The 24,753-nt window shown below is 36.3% G+C and overlaps 1 protein-coding gene across 1 annotated transcript in view; it reads right to left on the minus strand.

The window, feature by feature from the left end:
* Positions 1-24,753, minus strand: part of LOC308176504 (uncharacterized protein) — a 424,460-nt gene that overhangs the window by 98,052 nt on the left and 301,655 nt on the right. The window contains exons 25-31 of the mRNA XM_080552300.1: positions 24,308-24,434; positions 23,439-23,650; positions 22,615-22,702; positions 21,380-21,490; positions 17,821-18,834; positions 7,484-7,630; positions 2,094-2,212 (exon numbers count right to left, since the gene is read on the minus strand). The gene's annotated coding sequence lies outside the window, so the exon portion shown is untranslated. The remainder of the gene's footprint in view (positions 1-2,093; positions 2,213-7,483; positions 7,631-17,820; positions 18,835-21,379; positions 21,491-22,614; positions 22,703-23,438; positions 23,651-24,307; positions 24,435-24,753) is intronic.

The following is a 24,753-nucleotide window of genomic DNA, read 5'->3' on the forward strand; positions in this document are numbered from 1 at the left end:
CTGCTAAACACACCTTTAAACACAATGGCCACTCATTTTCACCTAGTAACCTGCTTTTCTACATTAGCATCTCCAGGACCAGAATGTCATGGCAGATAAATGGTGGATATCCCTTGGCTAAGAAGAGTTGCTGTTGGACACCAGGCCTAGAAAAGGTGCCATATATAACTGACTTTGACAACAATGACTTTGTTTTCACTTTTCCTTGAATCTGACAATTACAGGGAAAAATGCAGTCCACGTTTTACCCCTGCATTCTTTTTAAGAATCTGTGGGTGGACAACCCAGAGGTAGGAGTCCTCATCCAGATATGAAGGGCAGAGAGGAACAAGGGCCCCCAATTTTGTTTACCTTTTTTTCCACAGATATAAACCGATGCTACAGGAGCATCTTCTGTTTCTCAGGTACTTTGAAATAGAACATGACCAGAACAGCCTGTGTTTACATTCCTTGTCTTGAAGTGTTTTGCACCAAATGAAAGTCTTAAGAGGATCAATGCATTAATTAAATATGCACTGATCCTGAAATATTCCACATACCCCTCAATAAGGGAGGGTGTCTTTATGACAAGCCTGCGTCTAGCCTGCTCTGGCCCCTATAAAACAAAGGGGACTGTATGAAAATAGCATCTAGTTGTACACTTTGACTCCTGTATACTGACTCCAGTAAGTTGGGCTCTATTTATATATTCTGACTACATTTTGACTAATACGTGCTGGGTTGTATGTAAATGTTTCTTGCTGTTGGATTTTATTCATTTATTTATTTTTATTCTCATAATGGAGCTGTCAGTCCTTGGAATGTCATTAAATGCAAGACTACACAATCATCAGCACGCTCCCACTGCAAGGCCAGTTCAGTTTGTTTATATTTGACAATAAACAGTTTTTATGTTTAGTCCAAACACTTCTGTGTTTTACAACACCTCTCTCAAAGCCTTTAGCTCCTTTCTCTCGGAAAGCTGATGTACAAGGCCACCTAGCCATTCCCTGTTCTTGGCAAGAGGGAGATCAGTGTATCTTGGTGCAAGCTAATAGCTTTCCATGGATGAGAAAACACTTTTCAGTTGTGGTCCTCTTACACAGTGGAAATGAGGAGGGGAAACCAACGAGATTAACTGCAGATTCTGAGGAGTCACAGGATGAGGGAAGAACAGAAAGTCTGAGTAAACCTTCCTCGGGTCCAGTCTTGACATTTGGCAAATATTTAGAGAAATAGTATACTTCATTCCATGTTTCATGCTTAACCCTTCTTGGACCAAAAACTGCTGCTTGGACCAAAAGGTGCAGCTATAGCACAGCAAGCAGAGGAAGTTGGGTCAGAACGGCCAAGGTAGAATAAAATTTATGCTGTATGACTACTGGGTCTTGCAATGGGAGCATGTTTATCTGCACTACCCTAGCCTGGAGTACACAATCAGAGCAGTGCCTATTCGGGTAATGCTGATGGAAAACTGTTCATAGGAAGTAAGAGTGGCAGCAAAAATCAGGGGGCAAGTTGTTGGAAAAACAATGGTCAAAGGGCTGAAAAGGCTGAAAGAGAGACATTTCGTAATTTATGTCTGGTTAAAACAACAGAGGGGTTTTATGGTTATAGAGCTGGAAGATCAGGAACACCAATCAGGGGTGGGGACCATGAGACAAAGGAATTCAGGTGAACACAAAAATAGACTACAGTATATGGAAAATAGGCTAAACACTAAGAATAGAAAGATAAAAATTGGTGGAAGTTTGGCAGTGTTGTAAGAGAAACAGGGGTAAAATGAAAAGGAAAAAATTAGTAACTCTGAAGATGAAAAGTAGATGAAATTAAATCCTATGTTAAAGCGTATGTGAAAAAGAGTTAGCAGAGCTCCTTTTCAGGTCCACAGAGGAAAACTTGCTATCTGTTTTTAGCTTGACTTCACAAGGAACTCTGCCTTAAACCAGCCGAAACCTTCCTTTTTTCCCTAATCACTTTTGGATTCATTGCCCTATCTGACACAGCATAATTAGATGTAATTATATCCCTGCAAGTTTCATGGAAATTAGTAGCATGGAGAAAGACCAATATAGCATCTCTACTCTAAGTATAAAAGGCAGATACAACGCTACCTTGCATTTAGCAGAAGATAACTGGCCAGTCAGCACATGTGCATCTCCTGTCTAGTCACAGCATTGCCATTTCTTGCTCAGTCATGGTGTGGTTACCAGAGAACAAAAAGGATGCATTCCTGGGAAGGCAGAGTTCAGTTGTTCATTTGCTTACAAAAACACCTTTGTTCTGTTTAAATCTTAAGATTTTAAAGTAAATTATGAGTTGAGAGCTCTACTTCACACACAAAAAATAATGAGGTAGAGCTCCTTTGTTTGCCCACTAGAATTCTAATTATTCTAACAATATGATTTTTATCTTACTGTTGTACTCTAGAGATAATTCAAGGGAATTTACTCTCGATATAATTAAGATTAAAGTCAGAGAACATAATCTCAATGCTTTACATATTTCCAAAGTTTGACAGAGTGAAAATTTACCGGTTGTCATGAAAGTTCAATGTAGCAGTTTAAGAATTCAAGATAACAGATTTTTTCTTAGAAATTAACTAATCGATCAACTAATTAACACACCCTGAAAAAAAAAATCAAATTCCTCAACATCCTTAACTTTTGCCCTATGCAATAAACAAAGTCATGACAGTGTCTAAAAATGATTCATAAAAATAAATCTCAGCAATCTTGGAGAAACAGTCTTGCATAAGAAAAAGCTCAGATAGAAAGTCCATGATTAACACTACAAAACACATGCAAATATGGGAGACACATTTTTGCTACTCAAAATATAGTCTTTGCCATTTATAGTGACATTGTGTAGAGTTTGCATAATATCAGCAGTAAAAGAGATTAAGAGATTTTTCAACATCTCTACTATATAAAGAATTATATTTACATTGGAACATATTTAAGATACAGTTTAACAAATATCTTGATTTTTTCTCTAAAAAATCCGCCAGTATATTTTATCCACAACTGGAAAACCATAGGTCAAGTAGGATCTGAAATCCAGTTAAAAAATTCTCAAGCACTAACACTCAATATTTGGTAACACAGTCAATAAAAAGAAAGACAACTCTGCAGGAGGCCAAGAAACCCAGACTTAACTATGACATGCTGTCTATCTCATGCATAGACATACTGTGCTCTGACTTATAGTAAGTAAAATGAGCAGTATGGAATATGCATTGCAGATGGATCACTTGCTGTGCAAAGCTTCTTGGCATTCACATACATAGGTAGGTGCCATTCACCATGGTTCAGATGTAAAAGAGGAAATTAAGAGAAAAAATATTTTGTACATCCATAATGCAAATTCAGATACCATCTAGCTTTTCTGGATAGCTCAGTTTTTAATAATGTAAATTAGTAAGGCATACATTGATTATAAATTTAGAAGATAGTTATCCAAATTCATTGATATTTTCAAAGGAAGAGCTCATCAGAAATCAGTATTACAACATAGGGGCCCTCTGCTTGAAGCTGTAGCTGGTTGGTGGAGCAGTTCAAGAGAAAACAAGATCAGAGCTACCCATGGATCTCAGTTGTTAATAGAAGAGATGATCTTCACAGGTAACTGTCTGCACTTCCTCATTTGAAATACATCTCCACTGGTAGAGCAACAGATTGAGTTTGATGGATATTCTTGTTGCATTCTGAGGTGTGAAGAAAAGGCCTGAACTGTGCATATGCTATAGAAGACAGTTTTCACTGCTACTTCTGGTGGCTCATTGTAGCTGTTACTGCTTTGTTCATAACCTTTGCACTCCATGATGTCTCTTGAAAATACAGCATTTGTTTCACTGGTTGCTTTCAATTAAAGTGGCATTTTTGCTCTGGAGGATAATCTGCAAAATTACATTTGACTCAGTTTTTCTGTGACTCCTGATCAAGTGTGTTCATTTTACATATGTAAATGTGCATGTTAGAATGCCAGCTATGCAGGCACAACCTAACAGTCAAGCTGGTTCTTTTATTCATCCTGTCTTTAGTGCTATACCCTAAGGAAATTTCTGGGCTGCTTCACTGTAACTGCTTTTACATAGTTCTGCAGAAAATGCAAAGAATAGACATAATCTATCTTGCCCTGCCTTAGTTGTTTCGTATTTGCACTTAGGCAGAAATATAAATTAGGAAAAGCAAATTTTTTTTTTTTGATAAAACAAGCAGTCGTTCATGAATACAAACATCTAGAGGAAAGGTCTGCTAACCAGTATTTGTTTTACACAGTATAAAAAGTTAAATTTCACCTTAAAGTCAGAAAAAATCATGTAATCTGTGAGAAGGTCATCCATGAGTGAGAGACAGAGATTTATTATTTTTATTTTTAACTTGACTTTTACGAATAGTTAAAACTGGATGAATACTCTCTTATACTGAAGGTAGGAATGACCGTCAGCAGCCTTTGGCATAAAGAATCTGAAAGCAACTTAAAGTGGAAAGGATGAATGAAAACTTGACACAGTCACATCTGTACCAAAGGCAGATTTGATCTTAAGTCCTCTAAACATCTTCCTTTTCTTTCTATTTCAAGATTTTCCCTGAGCAAAGAGCATTTCTGAAAAAAAAAAAAAAATCCCATCCAACCAGGACTGATACTTATCCTTACATTAATCAGTTCTCAAGATATCATCCCACTTGGATGGCATGATAAATACATCTTAGAATGAATAAAATCCAGTAGGAGTTGGAAAGGACAGCTTGTACATTTCTGATGTGCTTTCCAGCACAATCATAGTGAGTCTTTACTCAACTGTTCAAGCCATGCAGTATTAGAATTCCTCAAAACCTAAACACACTGACTTTAAATTTTTAGAACATATTTTTTAATTTTTATTTTTTATTTTTTTTAGAGCTGGTTTAAGATCTTGAGAAAAATTGAATAGTCAGTCTATTTTAACATCCTACTACGTGCATTCATTAAAAAAAATATTCAGTAGGAATAGAAAATATTTATTTCACCAAACAGGTATTCACAGAAGTAATAATTTAAAAAACAAGTCTGAAATATATGCAAGGCACAGTATATAATACAGAGACATTACCCTGAGACATAAATTGTTCATTTTTCCCAAATAATTTTTCTCATAATTTAAATGTAATTTTAGAGATTAAGAATAAAGTATTCACTTCTTCAGTCTAAATTCCCATCACCACAGTTTTTAGTGAACTTGGCGAGATACGTATTTTGTACCTATGTGACTGAATCTGGACTTGATTATTTTGTCATCCATATATATGTACTCTATGCCAACTGATACAGAATCTCTTTAGCCTCATAGATTAGTAATTTTTTTCCCCGATTCTTATATATTTCACATCTCTCCTCTCAGCATTTCCTTTAGAGGTGAGCAAGACAAAAACAGCTGCCTGGAATATCACTCAGTGTACATTGTGATTATAACGCTTCAGTTAAGCACAGGTCCATACATCTAACATACAATGCTCTTCTGGACATTCTTGTATTACTTTCCTGTGCAGCAATCAAAGCAGCTTTAGTAAAAGCTTGTCACGTATTTACCTTGAATGGACTACATTCTGTCAGGTCAGCTGCACCCACAAATTTTATGCCCGCTGTGAGAAATAGTAATATCAGTCCCTATATACTGGCTAAAATGCTCTTATTCAAAGTCTGAACAGATGGCTGACTCACTGTGTATATAGACTCTTCATGGCCAACATTTTAAGCATAGTGACTTGCCACTAATAAGACACTGGCACTGCTTTAGAAGAACATGATGTTCTTTCATATTTCAAAACAACATTTCCACCCTGAAAAATACCAGTAAACAGTTTTTGAGATGTCCAAAAAGAATATCTGCTGATCCAGAAGACTCAGCAACAGCAGTATGCAATATTTTTTTTTTGCCATTCCCATAAGGATTTTAATTATACTGTTTTGTCTTTTCAACTGGTGATAGCATTTCTTATTGAACTGCTGTTATAGCATTGACAACCCAGGTGTTCAGCTTTATTCTTTTACTCTGAGAAAGAAAGTGACTTAGAATCATAAAATCATAGAAATTAATGTTTCAAGAACCTATGAATAGATTGATGCTTTTGTGGTTATGCTACCAACCCCTGGCACTTTACTTTGGAATCTAATACTAACTAAAAACAGCAGTTGCCATTATTTTTCTTAGCTGATTTAAGAACAAGATACATTCCCAAGGACTTTTTCTTAAATGTCAATTACGAATATTTTGCCATATTAGACAGTGTTTTAGAGCAGGATTCATCTGCCCAAATATAGATGAGGCTATCTGCACCTGAGCTACTTGTGCGGGCTCTCTTTACAGTCAGTGGAGAGAAACCAGCACTTTTAGAGTGCAATTGATCTTCTCTTAAGATTGACAGTTACACTGTAGACATCTAAAGTTGGATGAGATTAATAGTGTCCCCAACATTTGTTAAATTATGCAAGATTCTATATAAATAGAAGACAAAGTCTCTTCCCTAAAGAGCTTTTATCTTCAGTCAATACGTTTCCAGAATTGAGCATCTAAATTGCCTGTCTTTGTCAAGTGCCTCCCTTTGATGTTATTCCATAAGGTGCTCTCTGGTTTTCCTGGACAACACACAGCACTCACTTTAGACAGCAGTACATTCACATGAGAACTTCTGATAGCTGCTTTTCTAGAACTGTGATAGGAAACTTTTTGTAAAATTTCTTTTTTTGGTTGGTTAGTTGGTTTGGTTTTTGTTTGGTTGTTTTTGAGAAACGAGAGTTGTATTTTGTCAAATTCTGCAGTCAAGTTTGAAAAGCAAGTACTTCAAAGTAGAACGAAGAATAGAGTTTGCCTCCAACAATCTAATCTTCCCACATATGCTGCTTCCTCCGGGAAACAGCAAACTGGTGACTCCTCCTCTTTGCTACGTGCTGAAACACGTGCACGTACACACACAAGCAGAGAGATGCAAGGCAACTAGAAACATTACTTGTGCCATTTCCCAAGCCATGGACAGAGCACTGAAGAGGTATGAACTTCTGCACAACACAGGCCCGACGATAAACTAAAGCTGGATATTATCATCACTCTTATTTTTGCTAATAATATTATAATTCAAGGGGTGAGCACAAACTGACCTTCATAAGGCAACAGATTCCTTTTAGAAGAGGACAAAAATAGCATCTACACTTACATGGAACACACAAATAAAACATTGGAAAGCTAAGTTTTTTAGTAGCTTGCTTTGCTGTAACAAAATGAAAAGCAACCTCTGCGTAGTTGGAACAACCAACCAATTCCCATGAAAAGAGGAGGCAACGTTCAAAAAAAAAAAACACAACGCCAGACACAAGCTGCCTTTTTGCAAATCACTGTTTTCACAACAGCCACCATTTTTTTCCTCTCATACAACTCTTATGCTCCTTTCAATACATAAGTACAAACGCCATTAGAAGTTTTAAACAAATTTCGTGCATTCAAAAATTAAAATTTTGCATTCTATACCTTTGCTGAACTGATACACACAGGGTCTATTAACAAGCGGCCAATAACAGTGGTGAAAGACATCTGTTTCCATACAAAAGCTCTTCCTGATAGGCTTCTGATCCAGAGTGGCAGTTTCCAAATGAGTTATATAGATTGAAGCCTAACCTGTGGGGAAAATAAATAAATAAATAAATAGCTTACAAATAAAGGAGTAACTTTGTCCAGAAACATGTTAAGTTTGGCAAATCAATTCAGGTCACATCTAATTTGATAAGCCAAACCCTGGAATAAGTCAAAAATTAATTATTCTACTAAATATGAGATATCATAACAAAAATATTCAATCTGATAATTAAAATATCCACAGCAACAATAGCAGAATAACATTTATTTATACTTCTCAGGTAAAACAGTTAAAGCAAAGCCCTGGGAATTTTATAGAATTTTTCCTACCTCTTATATTCTGTCACTGGATAACTCGTCTAAATAGAACATTCTTCTTCAGTATATATAAAGTCTTCAGTGCATATTTAACTATTCAAATTTAGCTAACATACTATTTTTGCTAAAATATAAAACAAAACAAGATCTCAGTCACAGCCACAAAATCTTTTTTAATGTATTCCTTGTGCTACTTCTGAATATTAATAAAAATTAATAATTAATTTTGCCTTTGGCATTGCAAGATATACTAGTTTTAATTAGTGTACTGTACTCCTATACAATTAAAAAATAATTGATGTCCACACTTATTGGCGGTCTCTGTGATCTCTTTCCCTGTTGTTGTCAACAAATACCTCAAAAAACAAGTTCAAGAATGTTTTGCTGTCCACTTGATTTACACACCAAAAGTAACAGACAAATCTTTTATGATGAAACAGAACAGTTTTCTGTTTAAATTATACACAAGTATATTAACTAGAAAGAGAAAATTCAAAGCTGATTGCTTGAAGAAATAATGGAAAGACTATCAAAATGTTTAGTCTATCAACAAATTTGCCTAGAATACATCAGTGGGTGACAGAGTATTTCAACTTAGAAGTAGTGGCCATCTTGTATTTGTTACGTCAATCCTATCTAGCATTTAATTGTGATGTCCCCCTTGATCAGTTCCAGTTATTTAAATTCAGAATATCATGTTACTTTTTTTTCCTACATCGTATTAATTGTACCATGAGCTACTTTATTATATAATACTAAAGTCTCTCTCTCACTCTGAAAGAATAAGTCAAAGAATTAAAGAATAAATTCCCATGGGAAAAAAAACACTAACTTTCCTTTAATGTATTAGCATCAGAAATCTTGAATAAAGTTTTCCTTATTACAACCAGTAAAACAAAGATGTCGAATCCCAGAGTGTAAATTCTCCAGCAGCTACAAAACACAAAAAAATTCATATGATAAAGAACAACCCAAACTGAGTACTCCTTATCTGACGCAGAAGTTCATGCTTGTAACTTGAATCTAGGTCAGAAAATGCACCCAGAAAAGACATTTTGGGGCATGACAAAAAGCTAACTAGAAATTGCTGAGCTTATTTTTTCAATATCACACTTTTACACATACCTCAGAGTTAGTCATAGGACAAAAGGCTAGATAAACAAAAAGACTAAACAGAAGAGCAAACAGGAATTAGACAATACAGGAATAAAGATGCACATTTTTTATTTCATCATCTAATCCACATACTTATAGAGTTGTGAACATGAAAAATCAGCAAATCAGATATTTATGCAATTAATGCTGTTATCATGATTAATGATCTCAGTGGTCATTTAACTAAAAATGGATAGTACTTCAAGTAACCTACTTATATATATATCGCTGAAGAACTAAGAGTATTCTAAAATAAATTCTTATTTCTGAGGATTTTTCAAAGTTACTGCTAAACAACTTTCCTGGCACTAAGCATGGAATGGTTTGCTTCAATTAAAATATTCAGCTGGCTTCCTTTTACACTTTAAACAGGAGGTAAGACAAATTGGTAAAATCATTTTACTTTTCAGCTGCAGACGGGGTTTCCTGTGGTTCCTGTCACCAAAACACAGGTGTGCACTGCTGACTACATGGAAATGTCCACTATAGCCTAGGCCTAAATCTTTGGACTTGCTGCATTGCCCAAAGGTGTCAATGCCTCAGTTATCACAGAGAAATACCAATAAACTACTTTATTTTATAAAAATTGTCAAGATATTTAAAGGTAAATTTTATTACTTAAAACAAACAAAGAAAACAACATAATCTACCAGTAATACAAAAACAATTTACTCCATGGAATGACTGAAACTGCAAGTTGCTGTGTTGAGAAACATGAGCTATATATACCTCAAAGTGGCAGTTTTGCTTTAAGAAACTGTCACATCAGAGCTGCAGACAACCAGAGACCTGCCAGATGCTGGGACCACCTGCAGGCCTTAACAGCACCAAGCGGCCTCCTGTCCTTTGGCCCAGGAGCCCTCAGGGCCCTGAGCCCATGCTGCACCACAGGGTGCCCACCTCAGCTGTGCCCTGCGCTGCTGCGGCCTTTCCAGCGCTTACATCGGCCTCCTCTGAGGGCTCGGCCTTCACCACTGTCCCCAGCCTGCCACCCACACTAAGGGCCTCACCAGCTGCCTGACAGGTCCCTTCAGAAAATCTGGATGCTTCAGAAGCGTTTTTCTCTTTTACACACAAGTTCGAGCTCATCAGTGCTTGTTCCTTTCTTTTCTCTAGGCCATTAAATTAGCTGTCCTGGGAACAAACCCCCAAACTCAACAAAGTCTCTCTCCCTGCATCTTACAGCATACACCTTCATGTTCTGCTCATAAAACCCAGTAGTTTGTCCCTTTGCATACTCTGGGAGAGCTTTGACCTAATCACAGCCTTAAATTTAAGGTTTTGGGAGCCTAATATGACAGGATGAAACTTGGTAAAAGCCCTGAATATTCTCACAAAAACAGCCAAGCAAACAGTACAATCACTGCTCCAAAAAATAAATAAATAAAAATACGTACTTAAGCGGTTTTACTACACGGATTTGAGCTGAAACAGAGCAAGTGGGGGAATATTTCCTCCAAACATCAGAGCTCTGCAGTTAAATGGGCAGAGTCTGAAGTCTCGATGTGCATTTTATTAATTCTGGCACCCCTGCTGACCTCAGTTACAGCCACAGGTCACTGCAGAGCAAGTTTATCAGGCTGCAGCTAAACAGAAGTGAGTGGAAGCGAGATCTTTTTAACAGGTTCCTTCCTCTACACTTCTAAAGTTCTTAAAAATTGCAATGGACTAAAAAGTATTACAGGAACAGGGATAAGAGTCACTAGCTCAAGTACACCCAGATACCCAATAGCTGAAACCTCATTTTATCTGTCAGTAATGTGGTAGGCCATAAACAATTTAATTCCACTTCTATAAATTTTCATAGACTGTGCAGCATATGATATTTTTATTTTTTATTTTTTACATTTTTTCAACAACTTTAAATTTCTTTTTTTTTACAAAAAAAAGATCTGTCTGTATCACAGTGTCCTGGTTACAACTGGGATGATTCAGAACAATGAGTCAATAACCAAACGAGCACTGACAATGACAACTTCCCTTTTAACTTCCCTCATTACCCTCAGCTCAGGATAGACAAAGAAATAAATGTAATTCTAGAACAACTACCGCAGAAGGTCTCACTACCCCCACCAGGGCTCCAGAGACTTACTTTTAAAAATTTTGAATATAAAACCCTTCTCTTCTCCTCATCATAGATTTCTTCCCGAGCGTTCCATAGAGGCAGTCATGAAACAGGATGCTTTTCCCTTTTTATTTATGTGAATTTTCATGACATGTCATGCACCACATTCATAGCAATCACTGACAGATAGTTAAGTTTCTAACGGGCTACAGGGGAAACCATTTTCCACCAACTGTTCTCCTATATGCCAGAATAAAATATATATTGTGGACTAAATCTCTTCCCACTTGTATCCTGCCAAAAAGCGTGGATTTTGTTTTTTAAATGAGGCTTGAATGAAATTCCATTAGCTATTCCTGAACTATGGCAGAATAACTATTCTAGCATAAGAATAAAAAATAAAAAATCTAACCACAGATAATTGAACTTGTCTCAAACGTGAGTTGTTTTCTGGAAACAAAAAATGTGAATGGACTTCAGTACAATGGTTATTTGGTTTGTACAGTCTTCATTGAATCAAAACCAGTTAAAGACTATTTGATACTGTATGGTATGTCTGTGTCACTGAAAAATATTTTTAGGTTAGCTGGGATACTTTAACCATAGATGTCTTCTTCATGGATGGATAAATACACCCATTAGTGCACACAGTTTATGCTCCATGTATATGGAAAGCCATCAGAACTCAGAAGTTAGTCCAGAATTACTGTCAGCACTTTTTACTTCATGACATGCCTTTTCAGTATAAGCTTAAATACAAGATGTAAAATTATTCAAAATAAATTACGCCAAAAGCAACATTATGTTATGCAGGTTATATTTTTGTGATGTTCTATAGTGTTGGTTTTGGTTTTGAACACTTTATCAATGCAAGCACCAAGGAGTGAGAGATTTTTTATTTAATTTGCTGTAGATAATTAATGTAAATAGACTATATATGTTTTCACTCAGGCATGGTAAGAATTACAGCACATTTCATCTAAGTACTGAACACTCACAAAATTTAAGTTTTTAATATGCTGCCAGACTGTGTTTAAGCTTTGAACAACTGAGAGAAAATTAGTAATTTTAGCTGGGCCACAGTAAGACCAAACCTTGTTTGTGTTTGCACTTAATCCATCCAAAGGTACATTTAGTACTCCTGTCCTCACAGACCCTAGAACATCATAGCCCATAATTTCCTGTATGGCTCACCTTACTTCTTTAGTTTCTTTGCTGCAGAAGCCGTGCTGTAAGTTGGGAAAGAAAGAGGAAAGCAGTCTTAGCCTCTGGAATGACCACTGTAGTTGACAAAAAAGAACAGAAAATATGGATAAACCATCCTGCTACCCAAATTCTGCTATGATCCCCCATTCTCCTAGCTTGGAAAGAAAACTGGATTTTCTCCAAGGCTAGACAGGTGGCAGGGAAATATTTTTTGGTTAATTACCTCAGAATGCTGGGAAAGGTGTGCTGCTACCTCATGTCTGCATTGCGCTACCTCACACTGGTAATTAAGCTGATCAGTACTGGTACATCTACCCACCAATCAAAGCTGGAGATAAGGGATATTTTGAGGAGACAAAGCATTAAACAGCATTGAATTAAGAGTTTGGGTAATCAAGATGGCACATGTTCTACTTGAAAAATAAGGCCAATCCTTCCAAAAGAGGGACAGCTGGCATGCTGAAAGTCAATCTTAACTACAAGAAATGTATTTCTTGCTTTAAGAGTCACAGTTGGGGCCTCCGAGCAGGCTTGTAGCTAATGAGTTGATAATGTCTCCTTCAGAAGAAGGGAAAAAGGCCACTACTCAAATTCTCCTTGATTCCTCTTCATTTGGGATGCTGGCATATCCAGGTTGGCTCTAATATTTATATAATGACCAGTCATGCCAATGGTGGACTCACTGACAAGCATGCTCAACCAAGTCTTAAATTAAACACAGTTTGATAAGTGAAAAATTGGAGACTACGTAAGTATGTGTGTTAATAGCATTGCAAGTATTTTACTGTTTCTGAATTTTTGACATATGTTGTCACAATATATTTATATTGTGACATTCCTGAAGACATCCAAATTTAAACACCACTACTTTTAGTGCACTATTTTCTGTGGGGAATACCAGAGCAAAGCCAATTTTGTATCGTTAACAACAGAAAAAAGAGATTTTCTGCTATCAGCCCTGCCAAAAAGAAAATGCAGCCTCGTGTATTTCTGTAGAAAATAGTATGGGATATGTACTCTGCATTTCTTTGAGAAAATAATGTGCTACCCTGCCAAATCCATAAAAATGTAAAAACAAGAATAAAGATCCAAAGTTAATGAATCTTCTAATATTTTCCAATGGCTGGATCATTTTGCCCAAGCACAAATATATGCCTGGCACTTAATGCTTAACTTACCTGCAATTTGCTGCAAGTATCTGTGGAAGCACATATGTGCATGCAAGTAGCCAATTTAGTGTCTAGGCCTCACAGTGGACCACTTACATATTTTCAGTCATGTTTGCTACAGCATTCATACTTAAAAGGTATGAATTACTTGGTCAAATTAGGCACACAATTAAGCATGCATGGTTTTATAAAACTGTTCTTTAACATCACTAGTCTGAGGAAGCCCGGCCTTACAAATAACTTACTGTGCAAGATACTTCTAGAAATGGACTACTTCAGCCTACTGGGCCTAAAACACAAACTGCAGCAGACCTTACAAGAAGTAATCAGTATTAATTGCAGTATTAATGGGAATTTTAAAAACATAAATCAACAGATTGCATAATTTCTAAATTATTACTCCCAATAAACTTTACTCCAGATAACTAATTGCATACACTGCTCTTTAAAGACACATTCCTGCCAAATCTGAGTTAGAAACCAGCCTCAACCCTAAAAATTAAGTAACTTCAGTACTTGCTGAATTTAGCTGTTATTTTAAAATGCTGCAAAAGTAATCTAAGTGTTAAGATGGCATGTTGAGATTGGACATGCAAAGGTGATATAGCTTGAAACGCTGCTAGACTGATCTAATAAAAATGAACAATACAATCAAATTATATGAGGTCATTAAAACTATTAAAGTCATTCATCAAACAGAAAATATATCTTTTGATTTGGGGGGAAATACTGGGACTCCAAACGTCCCTCTGCAATCCCTTTCATCATTTCAGCAATTTTCAACATGCGTCCATCCTCATCTGAGTCCGCCGTCTGCTCTTCCTCCTCCTCCCCCACTTCTCCTCTAATAGTGTTCAGAGAGAACTTCAAGATGTGGGCTAATGGAGCTGGCATGGGTTGGAGTTTAATATTGCATGTGCTTAACTTTTTGTGCAACTGACCAACATGACATGTCTAACTGTATAAATGGAAGTTTTATGGTGATAAGATCAGTAGTTACTGAGATATTTATGTGACATGCTGACAGATATAAAACTACAAAGCTTGCTTTTATGCCTTACATCCTCTAGAAAAAAATAAAAAATAAATACTAAGATGATGGGTCACTTTGAAGAGAATTTATTGTCTAAATTACCTAATACCTGGCTAAGTTCTAATATGCAAGATGAGGTCTCAAAAATGCTATTAAATCTATGAACTTTAATTTCAGAGGATCTTAGTATTCTCTGCCAAATGGGGCAGAGTACAGCCAATTTGCTTGTCTCACTCTCTCTGTAGATCGTGGTGCTGTCATCCAACCAAAAAGGAGAATGATGACAAAAAAAAACAGAAAAGGCACAAGATAATCTTTCTCCCATTTTTACACTTTGTAGGTTTAGGTCTCTCAGGGAGATTCTCATCGCTGCTGGGTGGAGGAGGAAGATTATCTCCTGAAAGAAGGTCAAGATTTAAGAAAATATATTATTTTTGTGTGCGTGTATACATGTATACACACACATACGTAAATATAATCTCTGGATGAAGTGGAGTCCCTTTTACATTTTGATCTGGGGAATACCAACCCCAGAAATTCTTTCATAAGATGCTGATGTTTCCCGTTGCTAGAAAGCAGCTCCCCCCAAGCTGTGCCCACAGCTGAAGTTAAGTCTCCTCTTTACCTCCTCCTCTGTCTGGTGTGAAAGTTATTTCACACACCAAAAATGTGGGCAGCTGGAGCAATCAGTAAAAGAATGGGGAACTGTCTAGTGGCAGCAAAGAGGGGAGAGAAATAAAACCAAATACGTATTAAAAAAAAAATTTTGAAAAAAAAATAAAACAAGGAAGGGAGACTCGTAGGTAAACATAAGGCCAGAAGAAAAAGACAACTTCACTTCAGGGTACACAACTACCAGGCAGTGTGCAAAAAGTACTGACAAGATAATGCAGAAGACAAAGGTACCAGTAAAGGGCAAACTGCAAAACAGTCAGCTGTGCTGTTACTTTCCCATGGGCTCAGACCCTTCCACACCAAACAGAGGATGTTCAGTGCCCTTCATCCCCACGCAAGATGCCATTGCTAGATAGCGTGTCTCACTCCTCCTTACTCATTTTATTTCTCTGGCCTGCCTTTGCTCTTCTCTGAAATACCAAGTGAAAAGGAATAAAAACAGCAGTCAAATCCAGGCTGAGGTTTTGAATAAAGTAATAGTATGGGAATAGTATATAAATGCATAGAACCACCATATCTGTGTGACCCAAAGGAGATGTGAAGGTTAAGGAAGTGTGGATAGGACGTTTATCTCAGGCTTTGCCATTTAGAATTACTATGTTGGAAAGGAAGTGCTGGATCTTTTGGGGAGGGTGAAATTCTAAGACTTGTTAGCAATGCAGTATAAACGTTTTTTTTTTTTAATTTTTTTGTATCAAGTTTCTATTACCTGCAGCACCTAGAAGGTCAGACTGAATTATTCCCCCATCTCTAAAACACCTACGCTTGCATTTGGAAGAACAAAATGCGAATTTTTGTGAGAAGATTTAGATCTTGTTTAAAAATTAACAGTGTCTAATGGCAAGTGCCCCTATTAATCATCCATCTCAAAACACTTTCTGAGAGAAATCAGGGGCTTTGTTAAATCTCTGTACTCATGTTTCAGGCACCATCATTTTAAGTTTATTTTGGATAGTGTTAGAGAGACTTTCTTAGTTCTGCAAACTGACCGTGATGATTAATATAATAATTAAGATGCTTGATAATTCCCTTCTTGTGTCAAGTGGGTGTGCAGGAATATGTCATCTCCTTTGTTTTCAGCTGATATACGCACTCAGGTTGAACCGTTCAGATATCATTGAACTATCATATGAACTATCACCTAATCATAGAACTGACAGAAATCAAATTCTAACAACTGGAGGATAACCTCATATTTTAATTCAACCAAAAGTCCTAAAAGTATTTTTCAATTGTTGTTGTGTCTCCATATCACCAGTCAAAACTCAAGATCTGGTGGCTGTACCTGTCTCTAAAAACAAGACTTGTTATATTGAACCAAAATCTAATTTCACAACATAGATGAAGTCACAGAAAAATAGTACTGCTGTCATTGGGTATGGTATATGTTGGCGCAAAGATGAGAGCAGAATCAAAGCATTAGCACTAGCTATGTGGTATACACTCTATAAATACTTTGGGCTAATCTGATGCACTGAATATGAAAACAGACTGTTGTACTGAGAAAGAAAACAGCAAATCAAGCAAACAACAAATCCCTAACCAAACACAAACTATTTTCTGTTTTTCTCTCCTACCCATCACCTTTGCTGCTCATTGCACAGTGACAGTCTTTCTTCTTTAAAACAGTTTTGCAGTTTTGCCAGACAACAGTCTGTTATGGTATACGTAAATGTGATTTTGTTTAAGAGACGTTAAGGATGCATGTGACAAAACAGTAGCAGCATATTTGACATGAATTAAAATCCGTTACTGTATTTTAGCTTATTGATCTACTCTAAGCTTCTCAGCATTGTCTAATTTAAATAAAACTTCAATTTGTAACTATACTATAAATAGAAAGCAATATTGATCAGAGTGCCACCAGCCTGCTGAACTTTTGTTATCACTGAAGCCTGACCAGTTAATGTTGAATGTTACAATTTATTACACTGCAAAGTACAATACAACACAATAGCATTTAGATTTATAAACAAAGATACGCTGAACTACTGAAAGCAAGTTCAGTCAGCTCAGAACAAGAAGAATATTCTGATTTATGGGTACTCCACAGCACTATATCCTTAACTGAGGCAATATTTCATTACCTCTCTGATACAAACACCTGTTAACTCTGCTGAAGACTGAGGAATCTGATTTCTTTTAGACTCTTTTAAACACCAGCAAAACATCTGATGTCCATCAGCAAACATTCATCACTGCTGTGGTTGTTTTTTTGAGCTTTGGAGGATCATTACCAGTTAAGATGGGTAAACAATGTCTCAGGAGACAGCACCTTCCCAACAAATAGAGGCAGATACCCAGCCCCTGAGTCACTTCTTTTCTTCCCCTCTTCCCTTTCACAGGCATAAAAACTTAAGTAAATAGATGTGAAAACAGCATACTTACATATGTACTAAGCACGTATGTGGGTAGATTCCACATATGTGGGCTGTTCTCAGGCAGCAAGCAATAACATTCTTTAGACAAAAAATATTTCATTACAGTTCTTCCACTTCTGAAGGTGCATTGGTTCAAGGATATTGCTGATGGGTCTTAATGCAAGCTTGGTGTCCCTGTGTTCACCACCCAGCAAAGTAGTGGTGTTGCTTTTCACAAGGTATGTGCTCACCTTTAGCTGTACATGCAGAAGAGCTCATGGTCCTCTCCTCCTCTTGTAGAGTAAGGCCACTGGGATTGCCTGCAAGACAAAATAGTGTCAATGCAAACAGGAATCTGGGTTTTGCTTCAGACTAGAGTAAAAGCCACAGAGGAGAGCCTCTATCCTCAAGCATGGGAAGAAATCCAGGACACCTTCAGTTTTCTCTAAAAAGATTTAAGCCAACATTTGCTGGGGAAGAAGCTGTAAGAGAAGCAGAGGGCTTCAACGATATCCCGTTTTGGAGAAGAATACCTGCCCCTTGCTTTGGAGAGGGCAGTGAGGGACAGACATGCAGAAACACCCATTGGGGTGGGAGAGAGGCGACATCTGCAGCTTTTCAGCTACTAAACAGAGCGGCAAAACTCTCCATAGCACTGATACCACCCTTATTTGAACTAGAAAACAATAATGTAAATAAGGTGATATTAGTATGCAATTTCCTGGGAGACTTTTCACTCTGCAGAGCTCAATGTTTATTAGTCTTCAGCCAAAATAAAGGTCACCAGACAGTAGGTTACACCTCTTCTTCCTTTAACAAAGAATATAATCCTGTAAAATACCTTCAGGCTGGGGAATTACTTTTTTTTTTTTTTTTTTTTCAATTGGGTAACTAAAACACTGCTAATGTAGAAACAATTTTTTGTTTATTTGTTTTAATTTTTCTTATTTAAAGCAAGAACAAACATTTTGAAATAGTTTCGAGTGAATGGGACATGATTTAACAGTCTTGTGGACAGGGTGTGCAATTACTAGATTAGCCTTTTAGGCTTTCATTTAAAATTCAGTATGTCTTTATATAGTTTTGATAGAGATATCATTATGTATATGTGTATATATATATATCATAACTAGATAGTGTTTTAGGGATAACATGGTGTTAATATGTTTACTATTTACAGGGATGTGCACTTCTATTATCACCTGACACACACAGATACACTGACATTCCCACTGTGCCGGCATTCCTGCGAACGTAGTGCAGCCCTTCTCAGTAAAAAAAAAAAAAAAAAAGACAGGTTAAAAACAAAACAAAACCACAACAACAACAACAACAACATGCCACCAATAAAACAAAACAAGCAAAACCCAGACAATTTCTTTGACAATATCTTTAAAGCTTCATCTTTAGATAGCACAAATGCAGGATACCCAGTTTACAGAGATCAGGCAGTTCACAAATTATTAAGATTCCTTGTTCAGAAATTTTAGAGGGATTTGGGAAATATAACTGACATTTGGTCATTTCCAACTTAAAATGTAATTTCATGTGAAAATGTATGGCTGTTCTTTAAACTTTCTTACTGGAAAAAATAAATTCTAACCTCAAATAATATCTTAAATTTCAATTTAAATAATGTCCCAGCTATAAAATGTATAATTATGAATTTTCGGTTTTATGTTTACAGAATCTTCAGTGTTCACAATTCTTAGTTTCATAATTCCAAAGAACTTACATAATAATGTTTTATATCTTTGCAAGTGATTACGACACTATAAAGTGTGATTCGTTACAAAAACTGTTGCAAACATACAAGGAAAAGATAGATTCAAATTTAAGTTAAAAAAAAATCATAATTAATATTAACTAAGTAAAATACAGAATGTCTCAATCTGTTGCAAGAAAATTTGCAAGCAGAAAAAAGGCTGTATTCACTGAATATTTTATCTATTAAAAAGTATTCACACCAGCCGAATCAAAAGTTTGGCTTTTACATCCCCATTTTCCTTTTGCAGCTGTCAAGCTCTGGTCTGAACACCACATTTGTTGACATCTGCTGCCAAAGTCTTGTTTAGTTTATGGATCCACAACTGGACAGAGGGAAAAAGGGAGGCCTGAGACAGGCTGAAAGATAGACAGGAGCAGAGTTGAATAAAGCCAGATCAGGTGAAAAGGAAATGAGATCTGGAAAAAATCAAAAGGCAGGAGGCCTAGGAAAGGACAAGAACACATATGGGAGAGGATTTGCAGATTGAAGGATATAATAATGGGGAATGGCAGCTAAGAGACAATGAAACCAGCAAACAGATGGAAGGAAAAAGGACAAGGAAAGAAAAATAAACTTCAAAAGTGCCAGAAATAGAGCAAGAGTTATTTAACAGAGAATTGACTGAAAGAGTGAAGGGAAGAAAGAAACCTAATGGAAAATAAAAGTTTGACTATTAAAAGAAGCCCCTATGTTATTCTACTTCAGAATTCCACATCAGGAAGCTATATTTCTATTTTTTTCCCAAGTAAGTCCAATAGCTGGAATAGTTTCAATGCAAGCGTAGGGCTCGTTAGAAAAAGAACATATAACCAAACCTCCTGTACACTTTTAATGCTAATGATATCCATATTAAATAGTCCTACAAGAATTAACCAGATCCTTCAGAGTTGTCCTCTCCATTTCTCTGTATATAAGCAGTAAGAATTCCATAAAGCAAATAAACACCTCTTGACATCTGCTGAGAAGCAGCACTAAGTCTCTTTATGAGTTCGTTTTAATGAAAATCTTTTCGGAGATGCATGGTACGTAACATGATCCATCAGTGTTTCAGTTTCACAGCCCTTATTAAGATAGACACATAAAAAATGTGGTAGGTTCTCTGTCTTCCAAGACCTATATACAAATTACTGAACACTTTAAAAATTGCATATTAATTTCTATAAGCTTTACTTAAAAAAAAAAAAAAACAAACTTGTCAGTTACCATGGACCACCATATATGCATACTACTATAAAACCCCACATATTTCAAACACTTACAGATTGCAATAGTTTTTTGTTTTGTTTTATTATATAAATGTGGTATATACTTAGACATTTTAAAAACTCATAGATTAAACTGTAAGGGTTAATGCATTTTTTTCATTCTTTTACTAGCAGTGAATTACATATTTACATGGATAAAGCATCTATGTGGCCTATGGAAAACATTCATGTTATCTTCCAATGCAAATAGGCAGTAATCTCAAATTTCTTGCCATTGACCAAAGGAAGACAAAATAATCTCTGAAAACAAATTAGGATTAATATTAATTGCATTGGTACTTCATCTTTTTTGTTGAATATAAGGTACACCAAAGGACTGGACCCTAAAAACATGAATAAAACAAAGTATGCTTACTCAAGCTAGTAAAACCACTGACTCCAATTTACAACATGGTGGCAGGATTTTTCTTTAATACATTTCAAGTTATAATGACTCATTCACTTAAATTAATACTTTGTGATTTATAAGAACCAAAGATGGAGTTACCCCAGAATTACCATATTGTGAGAATAACAGTGCCCCACAGCATTTGTTACAATTTGGGGGAAAATATATATATATATATATATATATAAAATATATATATTATATTTTTTAATATATATATATATATATTTTTCACTAGGTTTCACAAAATAGTTCTTTCAAGGAAGAAATAACACACCAAAGTGCCAGGCCTTAGCTGATAAAAAATTAGCAAAGGTCATTATACCAGGGAAGTGAGAATAACTCTGATTGTCTAAAGATTTGTCCTAGTGGAATCATCTCAGATTTACCTGTCGCAAGGATCTGAAGGGTCTGTTCCATATTGCAAGGAATGCTCATGCATAAACATAGTACCTCTGCATCCAGTCTGGATAAAACTGGGTTATCTTCCTTCTCCTTTCCTGCAGAAGTAATAAAAAGTAAAAGTAGTAGTAAGTAAAAATTTGGTTATAAGGGCTTATTTCCATTTGAGAAGGAAAGTGGTCTTCAGCAGTATAAACTTCCACAGGTACAGTTGTACTATGCACAGTAATTATAATAATCTCATCACTAACCGTGGTAGGCGTATACAATAACTGAGCAGTCTGGGCATGAGAGGTCTAGTAATGGACAGACAAGAACCTCTCAAATATAAACAGACAAGAATATTTCAAAAAGAAATAAATGGATGAATGTTTAGGTAATATTATATCTGCTTGATAAATCATTTTAATATGATAAGTAAAAATGGCCACTGAACATGTGATAAGCCAATCAGCTCCTAGCTTTTTTCCTAGCTTTTTTTTTTTTTGGTGGGGGAGGGGTGGGGATTGTGGTTTTAGGCTATTTTTAAATGTATATTTTGTTTAAATTAAAGCCCCAGGTCTGTCCTGATGTAATTTTTTTAGCTAGTCAAGTTATGAACCCCTGAAAAAAAGGTGTTTTTAATGGAAAGGCTGACAACCCCTTAAGTGTAGCTCTGTGAATGATGGCACCTTGATCACAGTTGGAGAAAATGTTCAGTGTGATATAAGCTACTGAACTAAGTTGTAAAATGACAAGGACTGAGTGAACAGTTTTTAATACAGATAATATTGTTCATGTAGTCTATAAATATAGAATTAAATGTTGACCTCTATCTCCCATGTCAAAAGTCAAAGTCAGTGTCAGCACATATTGTTTTTATTTGTTTCAAGAGAAAAATAGATCAACAACATTAACCTCACAATGAACAGAGAATTGAATGAATTAAAAAGCAGTACCCCATAAATCCCTTTCCTTTTATTGGCACAGTGATAAAAATGCCTAGGGCTTAGAGGAAAAGGGTAGTCTCAGACACTAGTCTGAGATGCTCTATGTACACAGAGCTGTACATCACATGCTAAAACAGAGGAACAGAGATATTAAGATTTGTACAGTCTTTTATATAACACACAATATCCATCACATTGCGTCATAGCACCCGGTAAAACATGGCATGTCAGATATCCCTAAAACAAATACGTTATCACAAGATTACTTTAAAGCAACATTACCTTCTACCTACCTTTGAAAGATACATTTCACAAAATAGATTAAAAGACTTCATTCAATACTGCCCATATTTATAGTGTCCAAATAATTCAAGACAACACCTAGAAAAGATGCCACTGTGTTTAGAGAGTCGCTTGCTTTGTTGTTTGCATATCTCTTTAAATCAATAGTTCACTGTGATAGGACTGAGAGATTTGACATTTTTCCCCTGTTTAAAAAGTCTGGTTTTTATTTATTTTTTTTTCAAAAACACCTCACAATAGTGAAGGCCCCTGTTTCACAATGCAATGGTAAATTTGACAGTTAACTAAAATGAGAAGTTTCAATTGCAAATTCAGTTTAATTGCAACTTTTGGTGCTGCATAATTAAACTGAAAATGTTCTAAACAATTCACACAGTCAAAACTAGGACAGAAACAAAAGCATTTTCACATTGGTTTAGGGTTTTCTAATCAGATTCTAGAGAAACTGACAAAAAGTAACATTTAAAAGTGAATCAGTTAAACACAAGGAATGGCATCATCAGAAAAATTCGGCTGTTAGTTTCTGTTTACTTTTTCTTATCCTTCTGCAGGTTGTAGGATATACACAAATTCTTTTGGTTTAATGCTCCAGTGATTATCAGTTGGCAATGTTGTATTGTGAAAAACATTCTACAGCATTTGCACTGTGCATAAGCATACAAAAGCAACTAATTGCAATGTTTGTCAAATCTGGACCAAGTTCTCTGGTAGTTTAGTGGAACCAAATGCTGCTTTTTTTCTTGAAATGGACTGTCTGACATAGAGTTTCACCAATAAAGTGTAAGCTCGGAGGGAAATCTTAACTCGTACTTACTGCTGAAGGCTGGTATGCTGAAGCTAATCTGTATCTCAGAAAACGCCAATGAGAAAAACCTTCTCAGGCTTAACATTCACAGCGTTTGAAAGAATTTTACAGCTGGCTATAAAGAGCAACTTTTCTGCTCCACATGTATTCATGCAGCTCCTGCGCAGAACCAGTCATGGTGCTTTTCATAGCTGGATGATGAGAAGACTTCTCTGTAACTTCTAGTAAAGAGGCAAAGACATATATTTTATCATACTAAAGGAGTATTGGTGTGTAGGGCAATACTAAATGTCTGTATAAAGCAAGTCACTTCAGGTCTTGCTGAACTTGTAAACATGAAATCACTGCTTCACATAGACAAATAATGTCCAAACTGGGTAGAACTTTCTGACACATGGTTGGTGAAATTAACTTCAATTTTGTTTTTAAACAATCTACTTTTGATTCTATGAATACTGCCTACTGCACAGAAAAACAGGATGATGGGTTTGTTACAAGAACATGAGGAAACAAAATTCCATTTTCTCTTTATAATGATTTGTTGTGGTTTAACCCGGCTGGCAGCTAAACACCACACAGCCGTTCGCTCACCCTCCTCCCTCCCTCTCTGGGATGGGGGAGAGAAACGGGAAAGTGAAGCCGGTGAGCTGAGATAAAGACAGTTTATTAAGACAGAAATATAATAATAACAATAATAATAATAATAGTGATAATGATAATAGTATTAATAATAATAATGTGTAAGAAACAAGTGATGCACAATGCAATTGCTCACCACCCGCTGACCGATGCCCAGCCTATCCCCGAGCAGCCGGCCCCCCACCCCGGCCAGCCACCTCTATATATTGTTTAGCATGACGTCAGATGGTATGGAATACCCCTTTGGCCAGTTTGGGTCAGCTGTCCTGGGTCTGTCCCCTCCCAGCTCCTGCTGCACCCGTAGCCTGCTCGCTGGCAGGACAGAGCGAGAAGCCGAAAAGTCCTTGGCCTGGTGTAAACACTGCTCTGCAACAATTAAAACATCAGCATGTTATCAGCGCTCTTCTCATCCTAATCCAAAACATAGCACCCTACCAGCTACTATGAGGAAAAATTAACTCTGTCCTAACTGGAACCAGGACATGATTTCATTCAAAATGTGTTCCTTTTCCCATTAACCTAGATTGCATATTGGTAGCTTTATAAAATCTTAAGTTTAAAGCTTAGCTGCCACAACAGTTGGATAACAGATGTATCAACACTATAGTGAGAATAATAGTTCATGGTAGGTGGTGGTTGTGCTCCACAGAGAAGAAAAACTAATTTCCACGTTATGACTTGTGCC

The sequence above is a fragment of the Anser brachyrhynchus genome, assembly GCF_964034855.1.
Source record: "Anser brachyrhynchus genome assembly, chromosome: 12".
Taxonomy (NCBI): Eukaryota; Metazoa; Chordata; class Aves; order Anseriformes; family Anatidae; genus Anser; species Anser brachyrhynchus.